This window comes from Centrocercus urophasianus, unplaced genomic scaffold (assembly GCF_019232065.1).
Source record: "Centrocercus urophasianus isolate 14NV4802_14NV808 unplaced genomic scaffold, USGS_Curo_1.0 seq_19, whole genome shotgun sequence".
Classification (NCBI taxonomy): Eukaryota; Metazoa; Chordata; class Aves; order Galliformes; family Phasianidae; genus Centrocercus; species Centrocercus urophasianus.
The window spans coordinates 9238041-9259828 of NW_024884744.1; the positions used below are offsets into that span (position 1 = coordinate 9238041).

The 21788-nt window shown below is 46.6% G+C and overlaps 1 protein-coding gene and 1 long non-coding RNA gene across 6 annotated transcripts in view; one reads left to right on the top strand and one right to left on the bottom strand.

Moving 5' to 3' along the window:
- Positions 1–6722: 6722 nt before the first annotated feature.
- Positions 6723–12849, bottom strand: LOC122161494. The gene is made up of 3 exons (XR_006169197.1): positions 12809–12849; positions 8144–8242; positions 6723–7169 (listed from the first exon to the last, which is right to left on the bottom strand). It is a non-coding gene; the product is annotated as an uncharacterized LOC122161494 (long non-coding RNA).
- LOC122161492 (LIM domain containing preferred translocation partner in lipoma) overlaps positions 11991–21788 on the top strand; it is a 320970-nt gene continuing 311172 nt past the window's right edge. For 3 of the 5 annotated variants that reach the window (XM_042820969.1, XM_042820974.1, XM_042820973.1), the window contains exon 1: positions 12437–12488. The gene's annotated coding sequence lies outside the window, so the exon portion shown is untranslated. Of the gene's footprint in view, positions 12080–12436; positions 12489–12823; positions 12928–21788 lie in introns of those variants that run through there. The other 2 variants (XM_042820970.1, XM_042820971.1) reach the window with 2 other exon arrangements.

Below are 21788 nucleotides of genomic sequence, written 5' to 3' on the forward strand. Positions count from 1 at the left end.
CTCTCCTCTCCTCTCCTCTCCTCTCCTCTCCTCTCCTCTCTTTTCCTTTTCAGCATATTTTTGAAGCACGTGAGTTGTCATAGTTTTTCTAGATAGCAGTAACAGTAGAACTCTGCTCCCAAGGTTTTAAGGCAGAGCCTTGCAATATGAGGACTGAGCATCAGCTTAGCTATCACTGTCAGCTTAGCTGACACTACACAGAGGTTAAGCTAAATTGCATGGATTGCAGGCTGTGCACTGCAAAGCCACACAGGTTTTGTTTATGACGGGCTAAGAGGGAGCACATGGAGCGTTACCACAGCTCAGCTGATGTATGGGAAGTTGCTAAGCTTGTAAGTCTTGAGCCCTTATTTTCTAATTTAGACCTGACACAGGAAATGGAAGACAATAATTAACGTGTAGAAGAGGAGATACGGCTTTACAATAGACAGAGATGGTGAGATAACCTTATTACATATTTCATTGGACCTTTTACCAAACAGATGATAGATCCATTAGAAAGAGTGCACAGAACAAAGGAAACACTGACATGTGTAGAGATTCTGCTCCAGAAAGCAGCCACAGCATCGGTGTGGTGGGTTTCTGTAACTTCTGTTTCGGTTTTGTGTGAAGGAACAACACTGTGTCTATCAGACCTGTGAAGTGTTGTGATGTGGGAGTTACACTGATTTTTATTGTGATGAGATTTCAGTCTTGAAGTGTTTCTGTTTATTTCACCTTCCTTTTTTCTTTTCCCCTTCTTTTCTTTTTCTTTTCTTTTTTTTTCTCCATGAAGGCCAGGTAGCAGCAGTTTTTCGCCCATTGTTTTCTTTGTTTTGCTTTTCTCATTTGTTCAGAGGGTAGAGCTGTTTTCCTGCTATAGTGTTGCTGCTTTGGAGCTGCCTACACACTAGCTTATCTTAGCTCGGCTCAATCAGCTTGAACTTTTATATTTGATGCTCCTTATCAGCCACAGAAGGTCTTATTCTTGTTCATTTGAAAACTTTTTGAAACAACCAAAGCTCGACTGATACTCGAATGAAAGGATGTGTGCTGCCTTATGCTCTGATTTAGTTAAAACTTCTTAAAGCTGCACTTAGGATCATAACATTGTTTGAGTTAGAAGGGGCTCTTAAAACCCATCTGGCCCAACTCCCTGCACTGAACAAGAACACCCACAGCCCCATCAGATGCTCAGGGCCCCGTCCAGCCTGATATCGGGTGTCTCCAAGGACAGGGCACCCACCACCTCCCTGGCAACCTGTGCCTCACCACCCTTAGTGTAGAAAACCTTTTCCCCTTGTCCTGTCACAACAGACCCTGCTAAAGAGTCTGTCCCCGCTTTCTTATAGCCTCCCTTTAGATAGTGAAATGCAGTATCTGTGAAACACTTGATATGCACTTTCACTTAGTATGTCCTCAGGGTGTCAGAATGTCAGCTTGTACAACTGACTATCTTTGAATCATGTCCTCGTCCAGTAAAGGCTGTTGCTTTCAGTGAGGCTCAAAAACAACACTCTGTATTCCCATGAACTTGGAGAACGTAGGTGAACTGGTGGCACTGAGGTGGAAATAGAGAATACATCTACATGGACACGACAAAACCCCACCTGGTTCAGTGACATCTCCAGCCATGTCTCCTTACTTCATCTGTCCAGCAGATCACCCTGGGCATGTTCTACATCTCTCTTGATGACTTCAGGGCAGTGGGTGCTGCCTGAATGCCTTTGGGACCACTTTCTCATTTGAAAACATGCCCGTAACACCCAAACAACAGGCTGCAGTAAGGCCGTTTTGCTCCTCCTGAAATGACGTTTCTCATCATTTTAGCTCAAAGGAAATTGCAGCTTTCCGGTTTGGTTCTGGAAAACACAAAATGTCAGGTTTTTCTATGGACCAGAGATTTCGGCGGCCGTTCAGCTCAGCCAGCAGGTGAGGAGAAGCTTAACAGTAGCACGTGGAGCAGGCGGTCACTGCAGTAATCCCCTGAGCAAAGCGCACGTGAAGCTGGAAAGCTCTGAAAGGGAAGTTGGAATGACCCTAACAGAAAACTTTTCCTAAAGGAAACCACATCTGTTCAAACTGGCATGCAGGGCTGTTCTCAGGAGGAGAAAGATGCAAAGTTCAAGGGAACTGCATGCGAAGATACACCATGACTTCACTGGGGTTATATAATGAGCCTCGGCGTGAGGAAGCTCTTTGTTCTATTTACAAACCCCTGTATTACTGACAAGGAAACTTCAGTGGCTGGCTTCCAAGGAAAACAATGAAGAAAGAAAGGTGGGTTATTCTTTGTCTTGTAGCTCCCATAAATCCCCTACAATTCTGCAGTCTGATTTCTTTTTTCTTTCTTTCTTTCTTTTTTTTTTTGCCCCCACGTGTTACCTCATAGCACGTTTTACAACTATAATTACAAAACAATCAAACATGGGAGCAGTAACTAGAAGTGCATCAGAAAATGCTGAGCCCATTTGTTTGGAAACTCCACAGGTGTTGGTCCCAGCTTTGAAACACTAAGGTTATTGTCTGAAGAATACTGTTTCAGCCACAAAGAGGTCAAATAGTGGAGAACATTCTTGAATATTAAGTGATATTTAAGTCGGACTTCTTCCTCAAAGACAATCTGCCACCAAGGAGGCTCATAAACCAGCACCTCCAATTCAAAAGTGCAAAGCCTCAGAAAGCTCATAACGGGATTGGAACAGCAAGGGAGAGGATAAAGGTAGGTTGCTCTAAACGTAACGCCTCCTATTTAGCTTCAGGGAAACTACAGCAGATACCAAGAACACCTTAACATTTTTAATGGAGGACATTTTCAGCTATGACATACTATTTTGCAACACGGCCACCACTACTAGCTGTGCATTTTTGCTAGTGATGAACAACAGCCTGTATGCCACGCTCACAACAAACCTGCACCTGTGGCTATCAGGAACGTGGCTTGTCTTTCCCATCTCTGTCACCACTGCTGGAACACACCGCCCACTACTGCACTGTGTTCACATCCACTATTTGGTCTCCAAAAATTTTCAGTGAGCATCAACGAATGTCAATGGGTGCCATTTTTTCTTCATGGAGGAATTCATTTCTACACCTTTGCTCCATACGAGCTTCCAGATGCCATTTTTTCAGACTGCACCCCTGCTGCCATCTGCCACATGGCCACAGAATGTAACAGGATATTGGCAGGAAGGTTCATCCTCTGCTGCCATCCCACCAACATCCACCTCTGACAACATGAGCCAACACTGTAATATAGGAGGCATTACTTTTAGAGCAGCCCTTACAAAAGAGGTTGGGGAATAATGCAGAGAAAAGAATAAGGAATGACTAATCACTATTTCCTGTAGCACAAGAACAGTGATTTTAATTTTTTTTTTTTAAATCACAATTATTTTTTTCTACTGCACCAGGTTCTCACTGAAGTGAGTTCACTAAGGCAGGTTCTAGGACTCTGACTCTGCAACCCAGAGACTTCTCTTTACTCCTCAGCACATATTTAGTCTGAATGGTGTAGAGCTGTAATGATGTCCGGGAATTAACCCCTGGTACTTGTTACAAAATCAGTTCTATATATCTCATGGTGAACAATCTCCCTGCTGCCTGAAACTGAGCTGCTGTTCTTATGCTGCGTTTGTTATTCAGGATTATTTTATTCCATGAGATGCATGCCTTCGTCTTTAGCTATTAAGAATTTCCCACCTAATTTCTCAGCTATTTTTGGGAAGACATTTGGCTGGTAAAAGCGTGTTACGAAGAACTGCAAGGTAGAGATAGTCCTTCTGAGTTCAAATTCCATTTCAGAGATCTGAAGTCTCTTATCTCAGCTCTCTATCTAAGAAAATATTTACCCATTATAATGATCTAACTGCAGGAAGGGGCCAGGGTGCTATTTTTCTCAATTGCCTGTCTCACTGTGGGGTGAGGCTCAATGCAGAGTGTGCACCACTCCCAGATCCTCATGGCTGGTGCTCAACACCAGCAGCGTCAACTGTTGCAACTCTCAGGGTGACGGGGACAAAATCGTGGCACTCTCAGATGCTTCCTGACATTTGGATTCTGTGTTGGTATTGCTTGTGCAAAATGGTCGTCTCACATAGGGCATTTCCAGAGTAGTGTCAATGCAGCTAAGGCAAGACTAAGTAGCTTTCTGACCATACCTGAAGGTAAAGCATGAATGGAACCAGTCTGACTAAGCCTAAGCAGAGCAGAAAAGAGCCCAGATGAAGTCTGGCTGGTTTTGTTGTGTTCCCGCAAGCAAAGAGGCAAGCTGATCCCTCTAATTGTAATAAGATATGGTGGGAATGGTTATATTCTTAGGTTGCTTGTTGCCTTCAACCCTCCTTCTCTGTTATACTAAGTAAAACGAATGCTTCAAGTGTATAGGTCATTGTCCCTGGTCAGCTGCCCAAAGGGAGGGGACAGAGGGTGGTAAACAGCTGACACATGGGTGTAGTCGGCTTTAGACTTAATAGTGGAGGAAAGTGGCATTTTTCAGCCTACGCTTGGGAAGAGTGAGATGCTGGACATGTGAGATGGGAGTCCAGAATTTCTGCAAATGCTGGAAGCAATTGGTTGAGATGTAGGCAGGATAATGGAAATACCAACTGAAAACTCATTTTTTTCCCCTTCCTGTGGTAGGTGTGGGCCTGAAAAATACAAATGATGTCAAAATGTCAGTTTTGTTGAAGTTTTGAAACCATCTGACCCTTTCTAAAAGGTCTCTGAGCAAATATTTGTAAGCTTTGCATTTGCAGGCTCAGTCTGGAGTCCCAGCTCTTGTTTGGGTCATTGCTGTGCTGCTGCAGTGGATGCACTGGGTCCATAGCATCCAACAGGTAACTGTAGCAAATGTGTCATATGAGAAGTGAAAGAATACATGTAGGAGGCGCTGACATTACTTGCACTGCTCAAGGCATCAGCAACATCCCAAGATTTCTCCAGTGCAGCCAGCCCTTAATATCTGTGCACAAACTCAACGTTCTTATGTTTCCTATCAAGTTACCATACTGCAGCAGGGGGAAAGATGGAGCTCCCAGGGTACATTTACTCTCTAATTATCTGCTGGATTAGAGGCGAGCCATTTGGAAGAGATCTACGAGCAATCTGGTTTAGCTCTCTGCAGACATTCCTCTCCAGCCACAAGCAGCTCATGAGCAGCACAAGTGTAGCTCTAGTGCCAGGGATCTGTCACCTCACTGGCAGCGGGGCTGGGCTGGCTCTTTGGCAATCCTAATTCCTGGGGATGGCTGAGTCCAGGGCTGCTGGGGCATGCTGCATCACCTCTGTGTCCCACGGAGGAATTGGAGCAGCCCTTGGGTAGGCTTGCTGTTGGTGAAGGTTAAACATATGAGTTACAGCAGGTCCCAATTCAGGCTATATTTACATCTTATAAAGTATATGAAGATGTTAGAATAGTTGATGGAGGAAGCATGTCCATGGTTTATTATGCAATTGTATTCTTCCAGAGCCTGGGAAGTAAAGTTCTCTCCTTTTTATAGGTCCTGTACTGAGACACAAACCTTCAGAGTTGGTGGGTAGGAATGTGCTGGGTAAATGTTTTTCATTATAAAGTATTTGTTAGACATGATTCCTTTCATGTTGTGTATGTGGGAATGCATCCATTTCAGCAAGACGGTCTAGAAATGTTTTGTGTGGAATTTCTGGCCAAGATGGTCCTTTGTCGTGGCATGGTCACTGCGGGGGTGGCTGGGAGACTGCGGGTCGGGTCTTGGAGCTGAAGCTGGCAAGATGGGGAATTAAAGCAGAATAGTGCCCTGATTTTCAGATGGTGCTGGAGCTCAGCTTTGTTTATCGCTGTGTGTTTTTTGTCCTTTACTACACGGAAGAAAAGTCTTCCAAAATTTTTGAGAACTGTTTTTGTCACAGTAGAGATGGGAAAGTTTCCAGACTCTCTAAGATACTGCAAATGGAGGAAGCTGTTTCCAGCTTAGCTTAATCTGCAACTTTCCCAAGGTTCCACATCTGCTCTTTTGCAGAGCAGGAGACTTAACCCCGGTTTCCTATGATGAAAATGATGGTATGTAGGCTGCCTTCTTGCTGTGTTGAGAAGAACCAGAGACCCAGGAGCCACATCCTTATCTTTTGGCCATCCACTTTCATTCTCTGTTTAGAAGCTAGTTTGTCAAATTGGTCACAGCATCTGAAGCAATTTTGTTCCATGAGGCTTTAAACCCCTTATGACTACTGCAGCAGACAGCTGAGGATTTTGAAGCACTCCATGGAAGAGGCCTTCTGAGTCTGCAGCACTACATCAGGACCTTTCCTGCTGCAGGGCAGTATTTATGACACGATATTTGGGCCTACCTATTGCTCCTGGAATATCCACCTCAAATCATTTCTCTTTGGAGTTAGCCACACTGCATAGCTTTTCATTTCTTAAACTCTTCCCAGCAGTCTTACCTCAATTTGGCCCAAAGGTTGGGGAAATAGAGCTGCCAAGGAGCCAAGTGGAAAGTTCAAGTTTTGTTCACGTGAAAACCTGCAAGAGAAAGAGTGTGCTACCTCTGTGCAGACCAGGTCACTGCATTACTCTGCAGTCTTGTCAGAAAACTCATCTCTGATTTGCTGATTGTTCTTCATCCAGAATTTCTCTTTGTATTTTAAACATGTTCTTTTTTTAAAAAAAATCTTTTATTTTCCACCAGTGGAAATCTGATTTTCTCTTCTCCTCCTTTCCTAATATTTCTGATCTCTATAATTGTCTTCATATTACACCCATCTTCCTTGATTGAAGGAGCTGTATTCACAGTTGGCACCTCTAGCTTGCAGCTACTATATTTATGTGGCAGTACATATTTTTATGTGCTGTAACTCTTCTTTACAAGAAGAGCCCGTAAGATTGATGAGTGAAGCAACATATTTTAAATATACATCTCGTAAATGTGTTAATGACAATATGGGCTATAGGTCCCTGTGGAAATAAGAGGAGGCATTCTTTTAATAAACAATGGAGCGCATCCAGCTTTTCTTCCTACTTAAGTTATTTCCAGCACATTCACTAAAATGCTACCAAATTCAATAATATTTGTCTCTTTCTTGGCTCCTTACATACATAGCTTTCTTCCTTGACAGCAAGTCCAAGATTTTTTGGAGCCAAAGCAGGAATGATGATGTGTTTTTGTTGTTGTTGTTCTTCTAACCAGCTGTCTCTGCTCATCTTGCTGTCACTAGGAGAAGACATCTGTTTAGTACATTCAATATTTTTGCTTTGATTCTCAACAGGGAGGTCAGAGCTGAAGCAAAACTGTCCCCCAAATTATTTGTTACCACAAATATTTCTTTTAAGGCTAGGGTACTTGTTTATTCAATGCAGATTCCTTAAAGAATTTGACCAATTCTCTTGTAAAACAAACCACTCATGAAATCTGGACACGAGACATTCACCATTAGCAATCTAGTGCTGGATACCAGATGGCATAAAATACAACATATAGTGTCTTCTGCTTTAATTATATCACATCACTCTGATGAGATACTATAAATATGCTTTTTTTTTACTTTTGTTTGCTAATTGCATTAAATTTCACTAGAAAAATGGTCAAGCAGCTGGGACTAGCACTAGTCATGGCTTGCCTGTGGCCACAGGATGCTAGGCAGTCCTTTCTTCTAGGCACTAACAACCCTCCTTCCTCATTCACCAAACGTTCAGTCTAGCAAAACACTTCAATCCTTAAATCCACCCCTGTTCAACAGAACGTTTAAACCTAAGCTAAAACCCCACTGGATTCAAATTGGATTTAAGCATGTCCTTAAAATTAACTGTACTGCATTGGCACGTTGTTCAACTGCCTTTTTCAGCAATGGGATTTAGCAGTTTTACAAAGCTTTGCCATTCTTTGCAATTTTAGCACAGTTAGAGCAGAGACAGTTACAGAGCAAAGCAGGGAGTGACACCTGAAACAAGTGCAGAGGGGAATCTATGATCCCAAAAGACAGTACCAAAGGCCTGAGCTAACCAGAGCTTGTCTTGCTCAAGAACAAAATGACCTGGAATTAATTAGGGTTAATTGGAAAGTAAAACATGGAGTTTGGTGAACTACATGCAACTGAAAGACGTGTACAATGATGCAGAGGGGGTTGATGATGGGCATATATACTAACGGAGAATTATTGGGGGGTTGCTGGAAATTGTATTTCTTACCAGGAAGGATTCCTTCAGAGTTCTGGCCCAGACTTGATCCATGCTGTCCCAGTGCCTGCCCAGCACATGCTTTGCATTCCTACTTGGATGCAAACATACCTGTAAAGTGGAGAACGACAAAGCTTGGCCCACTATTATTCCTAGATTCATTCTACCAGGCAGCTAACACGTGTATATCTCTAGATCAGGAACATGTACCCTGGTTAGAAATTAATCCAGCCTTGCAGGTTGAGTCTTTTCTCCCTTCTCTGTCTAGCATCTATGCTGGTGTTTCCTCATTCCTTCCCCAGTGCCGCAGGAATGCTATTGCTGTGAGCAAGCACTTGGCATGTGCTTCCAAGAACACTGCTTGGAGACCAAAGGGTCAGATGTGCCACTCAGTGTGTTCGTGCAAAGAGTCATCCTCGTGGTGAGGGGGTTGAACAATGCTTTGGCTTGGGCCAGAGGAATCTCCAGCTGAACTAATGCTATTCAGTTGTGATCTTTGTCTGGGAATTAGGTGGCAACTGTCCCAAAAATGCACATACAGTGTGTTTTCTAGCATTTCTGGCTTTTACCCATGGCAGGATTAGTTCACCAGGTGGGTGCCTTTCTTGTTGTTCTGGAACTGCTGCTAGTGAGGGAATACATCAGATCCCCACGACTTCATCTGATTAAGAGCTGAATTGCAGCAAAAATGACTTAGGTTAGAGATAAGGAAAGCTTTTCAAACTGAAGCACTGAAACGGATCTTCGAGATATCCTTAGGAGTAAGGCAGGTAATCATCTGTCAAGTACAGTTTAGACAAAGCTGCTCCATCTTTATGGTATGAGGGGTGAATTACCATAGATTCAGATTGGATATTAGGAAAAATTTCCTCTGCAAAATGGTGGTTGGGCACTGGCACAGGCTGCATGGGGAGGTGGTGGGGTCACCGGCCCTGCAGGTGTTCAAGAACCATGGAGGTGTGGCACTGAGGGACGTGGGCAGTGGGCAATATTGGGGATGGGCTGATAGCTGGACTAGGTGACCTCAGAGATCTTTTCCAGCCTCACTGATTCTATGATTCCGTGGCTTCCCAAGGGCTCTTCCAACCTTGTGTCTGCTTATTTGGTTGGTTTTTGTGACATTTGCATCTGATGTTTCACCAAGAAAGAGAGACTCAGACTCTAAACAACGAGGTTTCATCTGTTGAATTCTGGAAATTTTGCACAGAATCCCTTTGCCTGAGGTCTGGTGGGAAGTTTTACTTCAGGCTGCTTGTGGTGTATCGCTTCTTGCAGAGGGAAAGAACGTGCATGCTTTAGTTTTTTAAGGGCTCCTCAGACACAGGAAGGTGAACTGCCTGGTTTAAAGTTGTACAACATAGGAAAAGAACAGAGACCAGGTTTCTAGCTGTGTTCCTTAACCACTAAAAACTTCATTTCCTGAATTAATATTGGTCCAAGCTGACTCTTGTATTACTGCCTCCTGAGTGGCCTATGCTATGTCAGGCATTTCAGTCTTGTGCTGTTTAATTCATTTTGCTGCTATGTTGTAGGGTGCGACAGATATTACCAAAGGAATGATTGCACATTGCCAATATTTTTTATTCTTTCCAGGCAAAGAGCAGATTTTCACAGCCAGGCTCAGCACCTTGAAGTTTCAACTTTCATTTCCAAAATCTATGATATTGGTCATGATAGGAAATTGGAAAAAAATAGAAAATGCTTGACAAAGCAGTGACCATTTGGGGCAGCTTGTTGCAAAGGTAATGGTCTAGGAATCAAACTTCTCTGCTGTGCTGCAGAGGATTAGTCACAGTTCAGCTACCTGCAAAATGGAGGCAGCAGGAATACTATCTCATGCTTTGGAAGCCCAAAGCTTACAGCATTTGAGATCACTCAAAGGAAGCTGTTATGGGCGTGCAAAGTATCTTCTCTTCTGTTAACGCGGCTGGAAAATTGCATAAGCTTGATGGATAAAGAAGCAATAACTGTTGGATATGGGACAAGGAAAATATTTGACCACTGGTTTACTCTGAAATCCTAAGTTGAGAATGTATGTCTCTCATCTTGGGCCAAACAGTTTCATTTAGTTCTCAGATACCTCCCCTAAATACCGGTTGGCTATTGCAGATCTGCAGAACAAGACTTCACGCAGAATAAAAGTAATAATAATAATAAAAAAAACAGGCAAAAATTCCTCTGTACATCTGCTTCTACGCTACAAAGCAGGACTCCGGTGAGAGCCACAAGAACACACTGTGACTAACAACCGTTGGTGGCAGCAAGTCCCTTGTCACAACCACCCAATCCTTGCAGCACCACTGGGAGCCTTCCTCAGAGCCCAAGGAACGCGGCCTTCAGTCTGATGAACAAAGCACTCGGCTGAGAGACACATGAACTGCTGCATGGCCATGGAGGGAACTGCACCCATGTCTGCAGGACAGTGGGCAAAGCCTTTGGCACTCAGCATCCAGCCCAGTCCACCCATGCTTTAAGCAGCAGCTGTGCCCATCTTTCACAACAGGCCATGCTTGTGGTATTACTGCCACTCGAGGTACACCTACGGCATGGGGCTCTGCTGACTCATGTGCTATTCTGCTTTGGTTTTGGATCCCAGCAGGGTTTAGATATAGGGTAGGCATCTAGGACAAGGCCAGGGTATTTCTAGTCACAGCACTTAGAAGCCTTGTGTGGCTCTGACGACAGGCTGGTGCCAGTGCTTCTGATAGCATCTGCCCTCGGCAGTGCTCCCTGTCCCTTGCAGGAATTTGGCAGCGCTGGTACCCAGGGCCAGAGCAGGACACCGAATGGGCCCCAAACAGGGAGCGTTTGTACCACGGTTGGATTTGAGATGAGGCACGCTTCCCAAGCAGTGGCATCTGCTGGGGTCTCCAATCCACCAACATGTGGGTCTGGGGAGCACCTCCTTGTTTTGGAGTATTCAGCAGCCAGAGAGGGAAAGAGGGAGGTTGGATCTGAACTCCGAGCTTCAGCTCCTGACGCCTTGTAGGCGCGTAATGTCCTTTTTTGGGTTCTCATGCACTAACTTTCTCTTCTGGGGATGTTAAGCAGTGACTGCGTACATTAAAGCTGGTAATGGGGTAAGAGTGTAAACATCTTCTGAAAGCGCACAGCAGAGCTCTTGATTGTCAAAGTGAAATACATTTGGAGTGCTTAAAATCTCATCCAGCGCTCTCTTTCCAAATGAGTAAGGCTTGGCACCGGGCCCCTGAACGCAGCATAACCCTCCTGCCTTCCCCTGCTCCTCAGGACGAGCGCAATTCCCAGGCTACAGAGCTGCAAACCCAACCTAAACCCATCATCAAAACAATCACACTCAAAATCTAAATTATTTTAATTCCAGGGTTTTTTTTTTGTTATTTTTTTTTTTTTTTTTTTTTTTTAATCAATAACCACAAAACAAACTGAAAGAAAGAGCAGAAAACATGGTTTCCCCCAGCTCCTTAGGTTTTGTATCAAACCTACGAGCAGGCAACAGAACCTTTGTAACCCTGAGCATCGTCCACCTCTGTGCGCTTCTCCTGGCTGGGGAAGAACAGAGTATAACATGTCAGGAAAAGGGCCACAAAACCGCAGCACAAAACTCCTCCAGGAGAAGCTGAACGCTGGGATCTGTGCCCGGGGCTGGGCGAGGGGGTGCGGACACCCCAGGGCCTACCCCTGAGTTTCGGGGCGGGGGAGCGATGCTCGCAGGGTCTGGGCCGGAGCGGCATCGCCGTTCCCCCACCCCCGAGGTGCCGCGAGCTGCCGCCCCAGCCCCGGCCCCAGCCCTTACATGGACAAATCTGCCTGCAGGGAAAGGCAGGAATTTGGGCCCTTGACGTCAGCCCCGGGCAGAGCGCAGCAGCCCGGCGGGGCGGGAGGCAGCGGCCGCCGCTTTCGCTTTTTGTTTCGGGGGTGTCCCCGGGAGCTCGGGGCTCACAGCCCACCTCCTCCGCCGGAGGGGAGGTAAGGGACGCAAGGGCGGGGGGGGGAGCGCGGCATGAGATGGGGGGGGTGCAAAAGGACCGGAAAGAGCGGAGGGAGGGATGCGAAGGGCGGAGTGAAACAGAGCCGGGAGGGGGGGGGGGGGGGGACGGGGCGGGAGGGTGGGGATCGGAAGGCGCGGAGGGGGGTGTGGGACCGCGGGAGGGGCCGGCTGGAGCCGGGAAGCGGAGCGCGGAAGGGGCCGGCGGCGGGCGGAAGGGGCCGGCGGCGGGGCCGTGGGGGGCCGAAGGAGGAGCGCGGCCGAGCCGGGGCGGAGTGGGGCGGGCCAGAACTCCACCGCGACCCCGGCCCCGCCTGTTGGCCCACCCCTGCCGCCTCCTCCCGCCGCCGCCGCCGCCGCTCTCGCCTCCGCTGCCTCCTCCCCCCCGAGGTATTGTTACGAATAATAACTTGACCCCTTCCTCTCTCCCCCCACCACCGATCCCCGCCCGCTGAGACAGCTGTGCAACAGCCGGAGCCCCCCCGGCCGGGGCGCGTCGCGCCCCCCCGGGCGCCGGAGGGAGGGGGGGGGGCCCCACGATTAGCTCCGCCCCACGCCTGGGGCACCGCGGTCCCCCTGGCCCCGGGCGAGCGCGGCAGCGGCTCCGGGTGGGGCGGTAGCGGGAGCTCCCCCCGACCCCCTCCCCCCACCGGTGCCCCCTTCCTGGGCTCCGCTCGGCCGCCTCCCCCCTCCGCCGCCCGCAGGTGCACCTGGTCGGGTTGCGGCCATGCCCCCCCGCCCTTCGCCCGGGTGGCGGTAGTCAGTAACAAGTTAAGCAAAGCCGTGGCAGCTTTTTATACACCAGGGGAGGCCCACCCTTCCCCAACAGGTAAGTACTGTAGAAATTTCCCACACCCTTACGTCACCCAAGGGCTTTTTTTTTTTTTTTTTTTTTTTTTTCCCTTTATTCTTTTTTCCTTCTCCCCTCCTCCCCTGTTTCCCTCCCCTTTCAAACAGACAACTTGTATTCCTGCCATTGTGCAGGAGAGCTGAGCAGTCTCCACGCCCTGGGGCTGCGCTTGGGAGAAGGCAGTGCTCCCGAGTAGGAGGTGTTGATGGAGAAAACTGCTGTAATTGCTCTGTAGTTCGAGGAGCAGCGTGGCCCCATGGGTGTACAGCGTTGGTTTCTGCTGCTTTCTTTTCATATGGGCTTTTCGGTTTCTACATTCATGTGAAATTGGCCCTGCAGTTTGGTTCGGGCTTCAGGTTCCTGTTTGGTGGCTGTCTCTGACCAAGGTGATTTGGTTACACAAAGTTTTGAGAGTTTATGGGATCCATCATGCTGGCCGCTGCATCTTCCTACATATCCATAGTTCTGTGCAGAAAATAGTTGTGACCCATGTGGAATGCGTAGTTTCACAGAAGCCTTCAATTTTGGTGAAACAATCCAGAATTGAGAGGTTCTTTGCTTCCTGGATCTATTTCCTGCAGAGTTGATGCTTATACCTTCCAGGAATGAGTTTTTGGACAAAATCTGAGAAATCAGGGAGTTCCTGGACACCTGTGGTCTGGGTCATGTAGCAGGTGTTGGCAGTCATGCAATTAATTACCAGTATGGGTCTGAGGAAGGCAGGGAAATGCCTGGAGCCACAGATGGGGCCTAACATTTCATCTGCCCGTTTCCAACAGCTGCTCCCTGTCCTGCCTGCAGCAGTGTGATCTGGGGACAGGATGGGCTTTCTGCTTCTCCGTGCAGCAGGTCTGCCCCAGACAAGGCTCAGTAGTGCTCCACAAGATGGGATTTCCCTCAGGCGATATATATCCATCCAATGGCAAAGATGCGCCATGTGAAACTTTTCTCTGCCCGTTGTCCTACTCTCTCTCCTTGCCCACCCACAACAATTCATCCTGAGTTTATTAACTCTGTTATTCCTCTCTTTTGGTTGCTTAGAGTTTTGTTAAGAGGGCTCCCCTTGAGTGGAGCTCAGGAGCAGCTGGAGGCCACTGTGGGCCTTTTGGGTCTCTCTGGTTGTGAGTAGAGTGGTGTGATGGGTCACTTGGGCCTTGAGCTGATCTCTGTGAATAGAGGGCACCCGAGTGGCTTTTAAGGCTTCCTCCCCAGAAACCAGGCCTGCCACAGGCCTTATGTAAGCTGCAGCAACCTTGTAGGCAGCAGAATGAACTCCTGGGTGGGGAAGGAGGACGTGGCTAGAGAAATGAAGCTGAAGTGGGATCTCACAGGTATCTCCTGTAGGTGCAGGCCCAGCCTGCAGTAAATTCATGTTGTCATGATCTCGTGTGAAACCAAGGCAAACCAGCAAGAATGGACTTGTACACTGGAGGGCTAAGGCTGGTTTTCAGGTCCAGTATCCCAACAATCATGGTGGGGATACAGAAAAGTTCAGGTGCAGTTCTGCCGCCTCCTGCCTTGGAACCTTCCAGAGCAAATTGGACGTCAAAGGTGCCTGCTGTGTTTCTGAGAGATGATGGGCTGCTCTCTTGTGCTGCACCAGTTCCTGATTCTGGTAATTCAGATTTCCAAAGGATGCAAGTGCAGATTCAGTTGGATGCTGCTTGCCAAAGCGCGTGTTCCCTGAGGATGTGAAGCTCTGGAGCTGGAGCAGTGAGTTTTGCAGTGCGCCGAGACAAAGTGTCAGCTACACTCTCAGTAGAGCTGAAGTGCTTTTAAATATATAATGATCATCAGTATATATTTTTAATTAAAAGTTTATAGTACAAATTACGGTATGGAGGGCTGTGGTCAAAGTGGAGGCAGCAGTCACTTCATTTTACTGCCTGTTGCTTTGTTTGTTAATGTCGTTGCTTGGGTTTGACTGTCTAATATTTGCTAACAAATCCAGAGCAATTCCCTTCTGCTTTGTGAAGTCTGGTGGAGAATTTTGTGAGAAGGATTGCAAAAATGCTAGAGAGCTGTAAAACCTCAGAGTTCAGTATCATAGAATAATGGAGTCATTAAGGTTGGAAAAGACCTCTCAGGTCATCTAGTCCAAATGTCCACCTGCCATCCACATTGCCCACTGACCATGTCCCTCAGTGCCACATCCCTATGGTTCTGGAACACCTCCAGGGATGTTGACTCCATCACATCCCTGGGCAGCCTGTGCCACTGCACCACCACTCTTTCTGAGAAGAATATCCAACCTGAACCTCCCTTGGACCAAATGGCCAATGTGGCCATTTCCTCTTGCCCTACCTAAAGCTTGGTCAGCAGTTTGGCATTGCTCCCACAGAAAGGATGTGCATTAGAAAGGTGTCACACAAGTGATAAATGCTGAGGTAAAGGAGTCTGTTCCCTTGTGCCACTGCTTGGGAAATGTTGGGTGAAAGTGAGTGATTCAAAGTGAAAAGAAGTAAATGCTTTTCTGTGTAATGTGTAACTAAATGGTTGAATTTATCATGCAGAATATGGCTGAAGGCAAGAATTTAGCCAAGTCTGGAAAGAAGATAGGACGGTTGTATGACTATCAGGTGCTTTGCCAGGTAATAGTGTTGCCTTCTGTATGATGAACATCTAATTGGAAAGAAAAAAAACATTTTACTCAAGTTTCCATGAAACATCTCGTGCTGGCTTTAGCTGGAGAAAAGCAGTAGTTTTTTTAGTAGTAGTAAAACAAATGGTTTGCAATAAGACAGTTTCCATGCATCGGTGGGAACACGTATCCTCAGGGTGCCCACTACAGCCTTTCCATTCCTTGCTCATCATGGTTGTGCAGACAGTGAGAGCTCAGTAGCGTTTCGTTCCTTGTCCAGCATCTGAATGGTGGAGCCATGCTGCCCTGCCTTTCTCCTGATAAGCCTGCCTGGCCACTGGGCTTTGAGCTGGGTTCCAGCCATGGGCTGGTCCTTCACCCCGCTGTCTGTGGCTGCCTGAAGTTCTGGGGAGCTCTTCAGGTGTCGTGAGTCCAAACGCTCATCCCTAAGGGTGCACTGAGAGGTCTTGGAGGTGTTGTGGTGATGACAAAGAAATGTGCATTTCCTTTAGGTACGCCTGTGTCTCTAAGGCATTTTACTTTTCAAACATAGATAAAGCTTGAGCGAAGAAATACGAATACAAATTTGTGTCTATATGATCTACCAGAAGTCTGGGATTCAGCACCTGTGCTTGTTTTATGCATGTGTGAACAAGACAACGAGACTCTCACCTTTTATTCAGATAATGATTTACCCCACTAAATCATCATCTCCCTCTGCTCTCACAGCAGGGCAATTCTGCTAAAAGCTAGAGAGCTTACTGGAACTGCAGCCGCATTTGAAAAGCAGGCAAGAGTGGGGGAGATGGAAACCGTACTTTATCTGAGGATGTGGGTTACCAAAGGCACTGATTGGGAAGGCACAAAAACTTTAAAGAGTGTGGGTTACCTATAGGAAAATGCAGGACTTGAAATAACTTACAAACAACAGTTCCAGGGGAGATTTTGGATGGCAGATGTTGCAATCAACTTTTACATGTGCACCAGGAGTCTCTGAAGGACGTGTCAGTGAAGTAAGAAGAGCTCAGTGTTTTACTCCTCTTAATGTCGGGAGTGTTTTGTTTTGTAAAACAAAAACAAACACAGAAAAGAAAACAACAAATCAAACCGAAAACCACAGACCAAAAAAAGCCCGCAGAGTTAACAAGCTTTTGACAGCTTGTGCTTGCCCAAGGAGTGGAGGTTAGCTGCGTGCTGGGCTCTGCTCTTTCTGCTCCTACTTCTGGGCATGGCAAGCAGGTAGAGTTCAGAATGTTTCTAACCAAGCATGAAAAAAAAAACAACACTACCCACACTTAATCATTGTGATTAAGGTTACTGGTAGAGACACCTCAGTGCAGAGACTGCTTTAATCTCAGAAGAGTTGGTTTCAATCATGTTCTGAGCAAGTGCAAGAGCTGGCATGGAAATGATCATTTTAAGTAGCTGTCAGCAAGTCTCTGTCCTTTCAGGTTGTTGGTATCTGTAGTTGGAATCTGTGGGTGACAGTGACACACGTGTGAGTCACTCAGAAGCACTCCCAAACTATCTCAATATGCTCGAGAAAGGAAAACAAACATTGGTAGAGTTGTGGGCTGCTGATAACCTTTTCTTGTAAGAAAAAAACACACAGGTTTTGATCGTTTCTTGGATGCTTATTGGTTCCTTTGTGGCGTCAAGGGCTCCTCGTAATACAGTGATTCCTCAGTAACCCTGTAATTATCTGACCTGAGGGCGTGGTGGTGATGGGTTGGATTGGGTGATCCTAAAGGTCCTCTCCAGCCTTAGTGATTCTAGGAGTTGGGATGCTTGAGAGTCTGCTGTTGTTATGCCAGTTGTGATTCGGTGTGGACAGTGCTCTTTGGGATTCATTCCTTTTGGAGGGATCCCATTTTGCACATAAGTGGGTTTATGCACTTGAGCATCCTCTGAGTAGGTGCCTTTCAGCACTTGGCTGCCTTCCTCTCTCTGCTGCTGCTGCCCAGTGATGCTTCAAGGCAGGCAAACTTCCGCCAAATCTTGGATGACTGTGCTGCCAGTGGAATAGTTAGTTGAGATTTAATACAGCCATTATCTTAAGGTAATAAAATATCAACTAACTTGCCATAACTATCTTGTTTAATGTCTATTAAAAGCCCCACATACTTCATTGACTGGGTGAAATTTAATAGAAGTTCAGCTAAGCATTTATTGCTTATTTAATTTAAAAATAAGTTGATCTCCACAGTTGGTAACAGGCACTGAGGATTTAATTAACATTCAGTAAACTACCCTGTTAGCTCTGAATTACACAGTCAGGTCTCGTTTATGCATCCATTTGTAACTCCCCCCTTCCCCTGCTTCAGGCCAGTGGATGTCAGTGTCAGGAACTGCAGTTCTTCCTTCTTCTCTTTCCTCCTGGGCTCCTGATTGCTGCTCCAGCTGAAGCCTTTTCCAGGGTTGCACAGCTCAGCGACCGGCAGCCTGCTGCTGTCTGGGGCTCCCTGGCAGCCTGGTCAGTGGGCAAGGCAGGGAGGATGAAGGAAGCTGATACAGACTTGTGTTTGAGAAGAGGCCATGGGATGGGTACAGGTGCATGAAAAGGTAACAGTCCAGCTGCATGCCTTGGTTACTTAAAATACATCCTCTAGGGCTTTTTCAGCAATGAAGCTGGCTGTGTGAAACTCAGTTTTCTGAAGAGAAAGTTGGTGTGTTCCACAGGTGACTTGCAGCCAGTCCTGCTGCAGTTCTCATGTTGGTTGTGCCCTGACTGCTGTAGTTTGGTATGGCACTGGGTTCATCTGTGTGCCATATGCCTGTACCACAAGGAGTTCTCTCTATTTTAGCAATTTATTGCCTCACCTTAGCAGACTTGAATTACTCTCCTTAATGAGGCAAGCTTGAATGAAGGCAGGGAGTCTCAGTCTGTACGCTGCAGCAGGGACTGGTTGAGAGGATGCGTGGATTAGCAGCTAAGCAGCAGTAGCTCCGGCTGCACATCTGCCCTGCCTTGCTCTGGTGGCAGCCGTGTTTGTGTTTCAGCTCAGCCCCAAAGGAGATCAACTGGCTTGAAGTGAGCACACCTCATGGCTTGAGGCATGATTTGCTTTTCATGGGTTTGGGCAAATTTTGAGAGATACCTCAAGCTATTGCTGTGGCCAAGACAAGCCTGTAATCTGGATTTCACAAGACGAGCAGATAGTGATTGCAGTAACCATGTGGCAATGCTGTAGTTAATTACAAGCTACACACTTGGTTAAAATCATGGTATTATAGTTGTAAAGTCCAAGCACTTCAAACCTACAAAATGCAGGGATGAGAGTTGTCAGTGAAACTTTAATTTGACCCCCTTGCAACTAGATATTATGATATAGGCACTTAATTGCTAGAGCACCTATTCTTTGTGCTTGGAATGGAAGGTGATACTTAATGAGCAGCTATTTGGTTTCTTTTTTGTGCAGAGTCTGGCCCCAAGCCTTATTTACCACGTGCCATTCAAACTCAAGGCTGAATGCAGAATTATTAATTTCCTTGTAATGCTTTTCTAGAGTTCTCTCTGCTCTTCCATTGAAGTGTTTTGCACACCGAGGTGACTATTTCTGTGGTGCCCTCCTGAGGTGAAGGAAAATTATTCTTGCCATTTTACTAATGGGGCAGCGAGGCTTGGTGAGGAGTGAAGCTGAGAGTCGTGTCATCACCAACGCTGAAATACTGGAGGAAAAAAAAGCCGTTTAGACCAGGTTTGCTCACTTTGGTTTGCAGTCATAACTGATAACCAAACAGAGAAAAATAGTTAAAAAAAAGAAGTTTGTAAATACAGAGTGAATTCAGTATCTTTCCACCCAACTCTGAAGATTACTCTGAACTGTGCATTGCAGTTGGACTTATCTTTACAGTCCATCTCCCTCATCTTTTTCGCTTTTACCAGCCTCCTATGCGTTGTTGTCATCCTTGACTGGGAGCCAAGGACTGTGTGTGGGTATCAAAGTGCCTGGCTAAGTATGGAAGCTGGTCTTTGCCTCTGGCATTTGGATGCTTTTAAATCCAAGCTATGATAGTGGGAGGTCCAAAAGCGGACCATGAGAATGATTGAAGTCCAGGTGGTGTCTATGTATAACATATTTCACTGAGTGGAGTAAGGGAATGGAGACTCCACATCATCAGCCGTATATTCTTCAGTGGCTTTTTTTCCTGTGTACAGTGAGACCACCAATTTTAGGGTATTTTAAGCTTCTTTTAGAGCTGTGGTGGTTCTCCATCACTTGTATAGCGGGATGTTTTGTGGGAGACTGCCTGTCCTCACAATGCTCGCTCTGCTTTCTCTAGCACAGTCCCACTTTGGTGTGTTCACAGGGGATCCTCTCCTTCCTAGAGTTCCTGGGGATGTGCAGAGCAATGCTTGGGAAACACAGCACTGCATCTTTGCCATTTAAGGAAGGCTTGGTGAACCTTCTGCATAGTAAGTCTGAAATTCAAGTGCATGAGTAATCCAGCTGAATTCTCTGCAGCTACTTGTGTGCCTAAAGATAAGCAAAGGTTTAAGCGTGTTCCTGAACCAGAATCCTAATTTACTTCAAATGCAGACAAATGGGGGAAGAAACAGTGGGAGAAAGGGTTAATGTTATCTAGAGAGAAGTCTGGTTCCTTTGTTCGGAAGCAATTCGGTGGCATGCAGAATGGCAGTACCTCTCTGCCTCCTCATACAGAGCAGGAGATCACCTTGTGAGTGCAGCAGATAAATCCTAAGCCTTTAACAGTGGCATTAGGCACACCTCTGTGCTACTGTAGGGATGATGGCAGCTTTCTTGGCATGTAACTCCTCTTTCAGAATAGACAATTGGGAGTGAGGCCATAGTAGCAGCTGAGTTTAAAACAATACAAGCAAGCATGCTTTTCTGAGGCCCTCCACTCACCCAGGTGTCTGAAGGGTCTGGGGAAAAGGATGGCAGCTCATGAAGTGCCTCTGCTCCTTGTTTCGTTGCTTTGCACGGTGTGTTTTACTCTGCTGAGAGGGGCAGTGCTGAGAAATTGGGGTGTGAGTGCACGTGGAGGCCGTGGTTATCAATAGAGAGCTGGAAAAGGGAAGGAGCTGTGAGAGCAGAGCTCGCTTCCTTGCTGCACGCAGGGGTCCCTGAGGGCATCTTTATTTGTGAGTTATTCTGCACAAGATCAGCTTACATCCCCTCATTGTACTTATGGCATCCATGTGTTGGTTTGTGATCCCCACCGCCTTTAATTTATGAGTAGGTATGGGTTGGCATCTCTTCTTTACACTGCCTTATATATTGCTTTACTGCCACGTTCCTTGGAATGAAAAAGAGGATTCATGCTCCAAGATGTTACAGTGGCTGCCTGCATGGGTCATGTCCTACCTTGGAGAGTGTGAGGATGCTCACAGGGGTGTCATACCCATACCTGCACCACCGAGTTCCCTGCATGCAGTACCCCGTGCTTCTGGTCTGAGTGCACCCTTTTATTTTTCTGCCTGGGGCGGTGTTTCAGCTCTGGGATCATGCTGTCACATCCAAGAAGTTCTCACAAAAGTGATCTGCTGGCTCTAGGTTTGTTGTGTTCAGAGCTGCTCCCCATACCTTGAAGGTGAAGCAGGAACAACCTTATGGGTTTTTGGTGTTTTTTTTTTTTTTTTTTTTTTTTTCCCCAACAGCTCTCGATAAATTTCTCATGTCTCAGATGGTTTGATTCATACCTGGCTAAGGGTGTGCCCTCATTCATGGGTGGAACTGGGTGTACAAAGCTGGCCGTGTGTATCAGGAGGTCCCACGTTGGATCCATCTGGTCTAATTCCAGCTATTCTAGTGGAAGTACCTTTTAGGACAGGAACATGTTCTGTGTGTTTTAGCTGTGCACATTCTACTGGAGGTATAATGGAGATGTTTCCAAACACTTTTGATCTCCAGAACAAGACAAGACCTATCCACCCCGTGAATGGCATGAGTAATTCTGGGCTCGACATTGCTATGTTTGAGGACTCCTGCTCACCCTTCTCATTGTTTTTCTTCCCTGTTCCATGTTGTCTGTATCTTTAGCTATGAACTGTAGCCTCTTGGTTGTTACAGTATCCAGAGGAGGGCAGTGAGTTCTCCAAGCTGTGCGTGTTGGAAGTCCCAGGAACCCAAGCAGAGGCTGTGCCTGCAGTGGGGTCTGCTGAGCTCCAGCTCTGGGAGCTGAAGATAACCCAGAGAGTGCTGGTAGGAGGGCAGAGAGTTTAACATGGGGACAGAGATTGGTTATGGGGGAAGATGAAAAGGATGTCAGAAGTGTGTGTTAGCAGAATGTGACT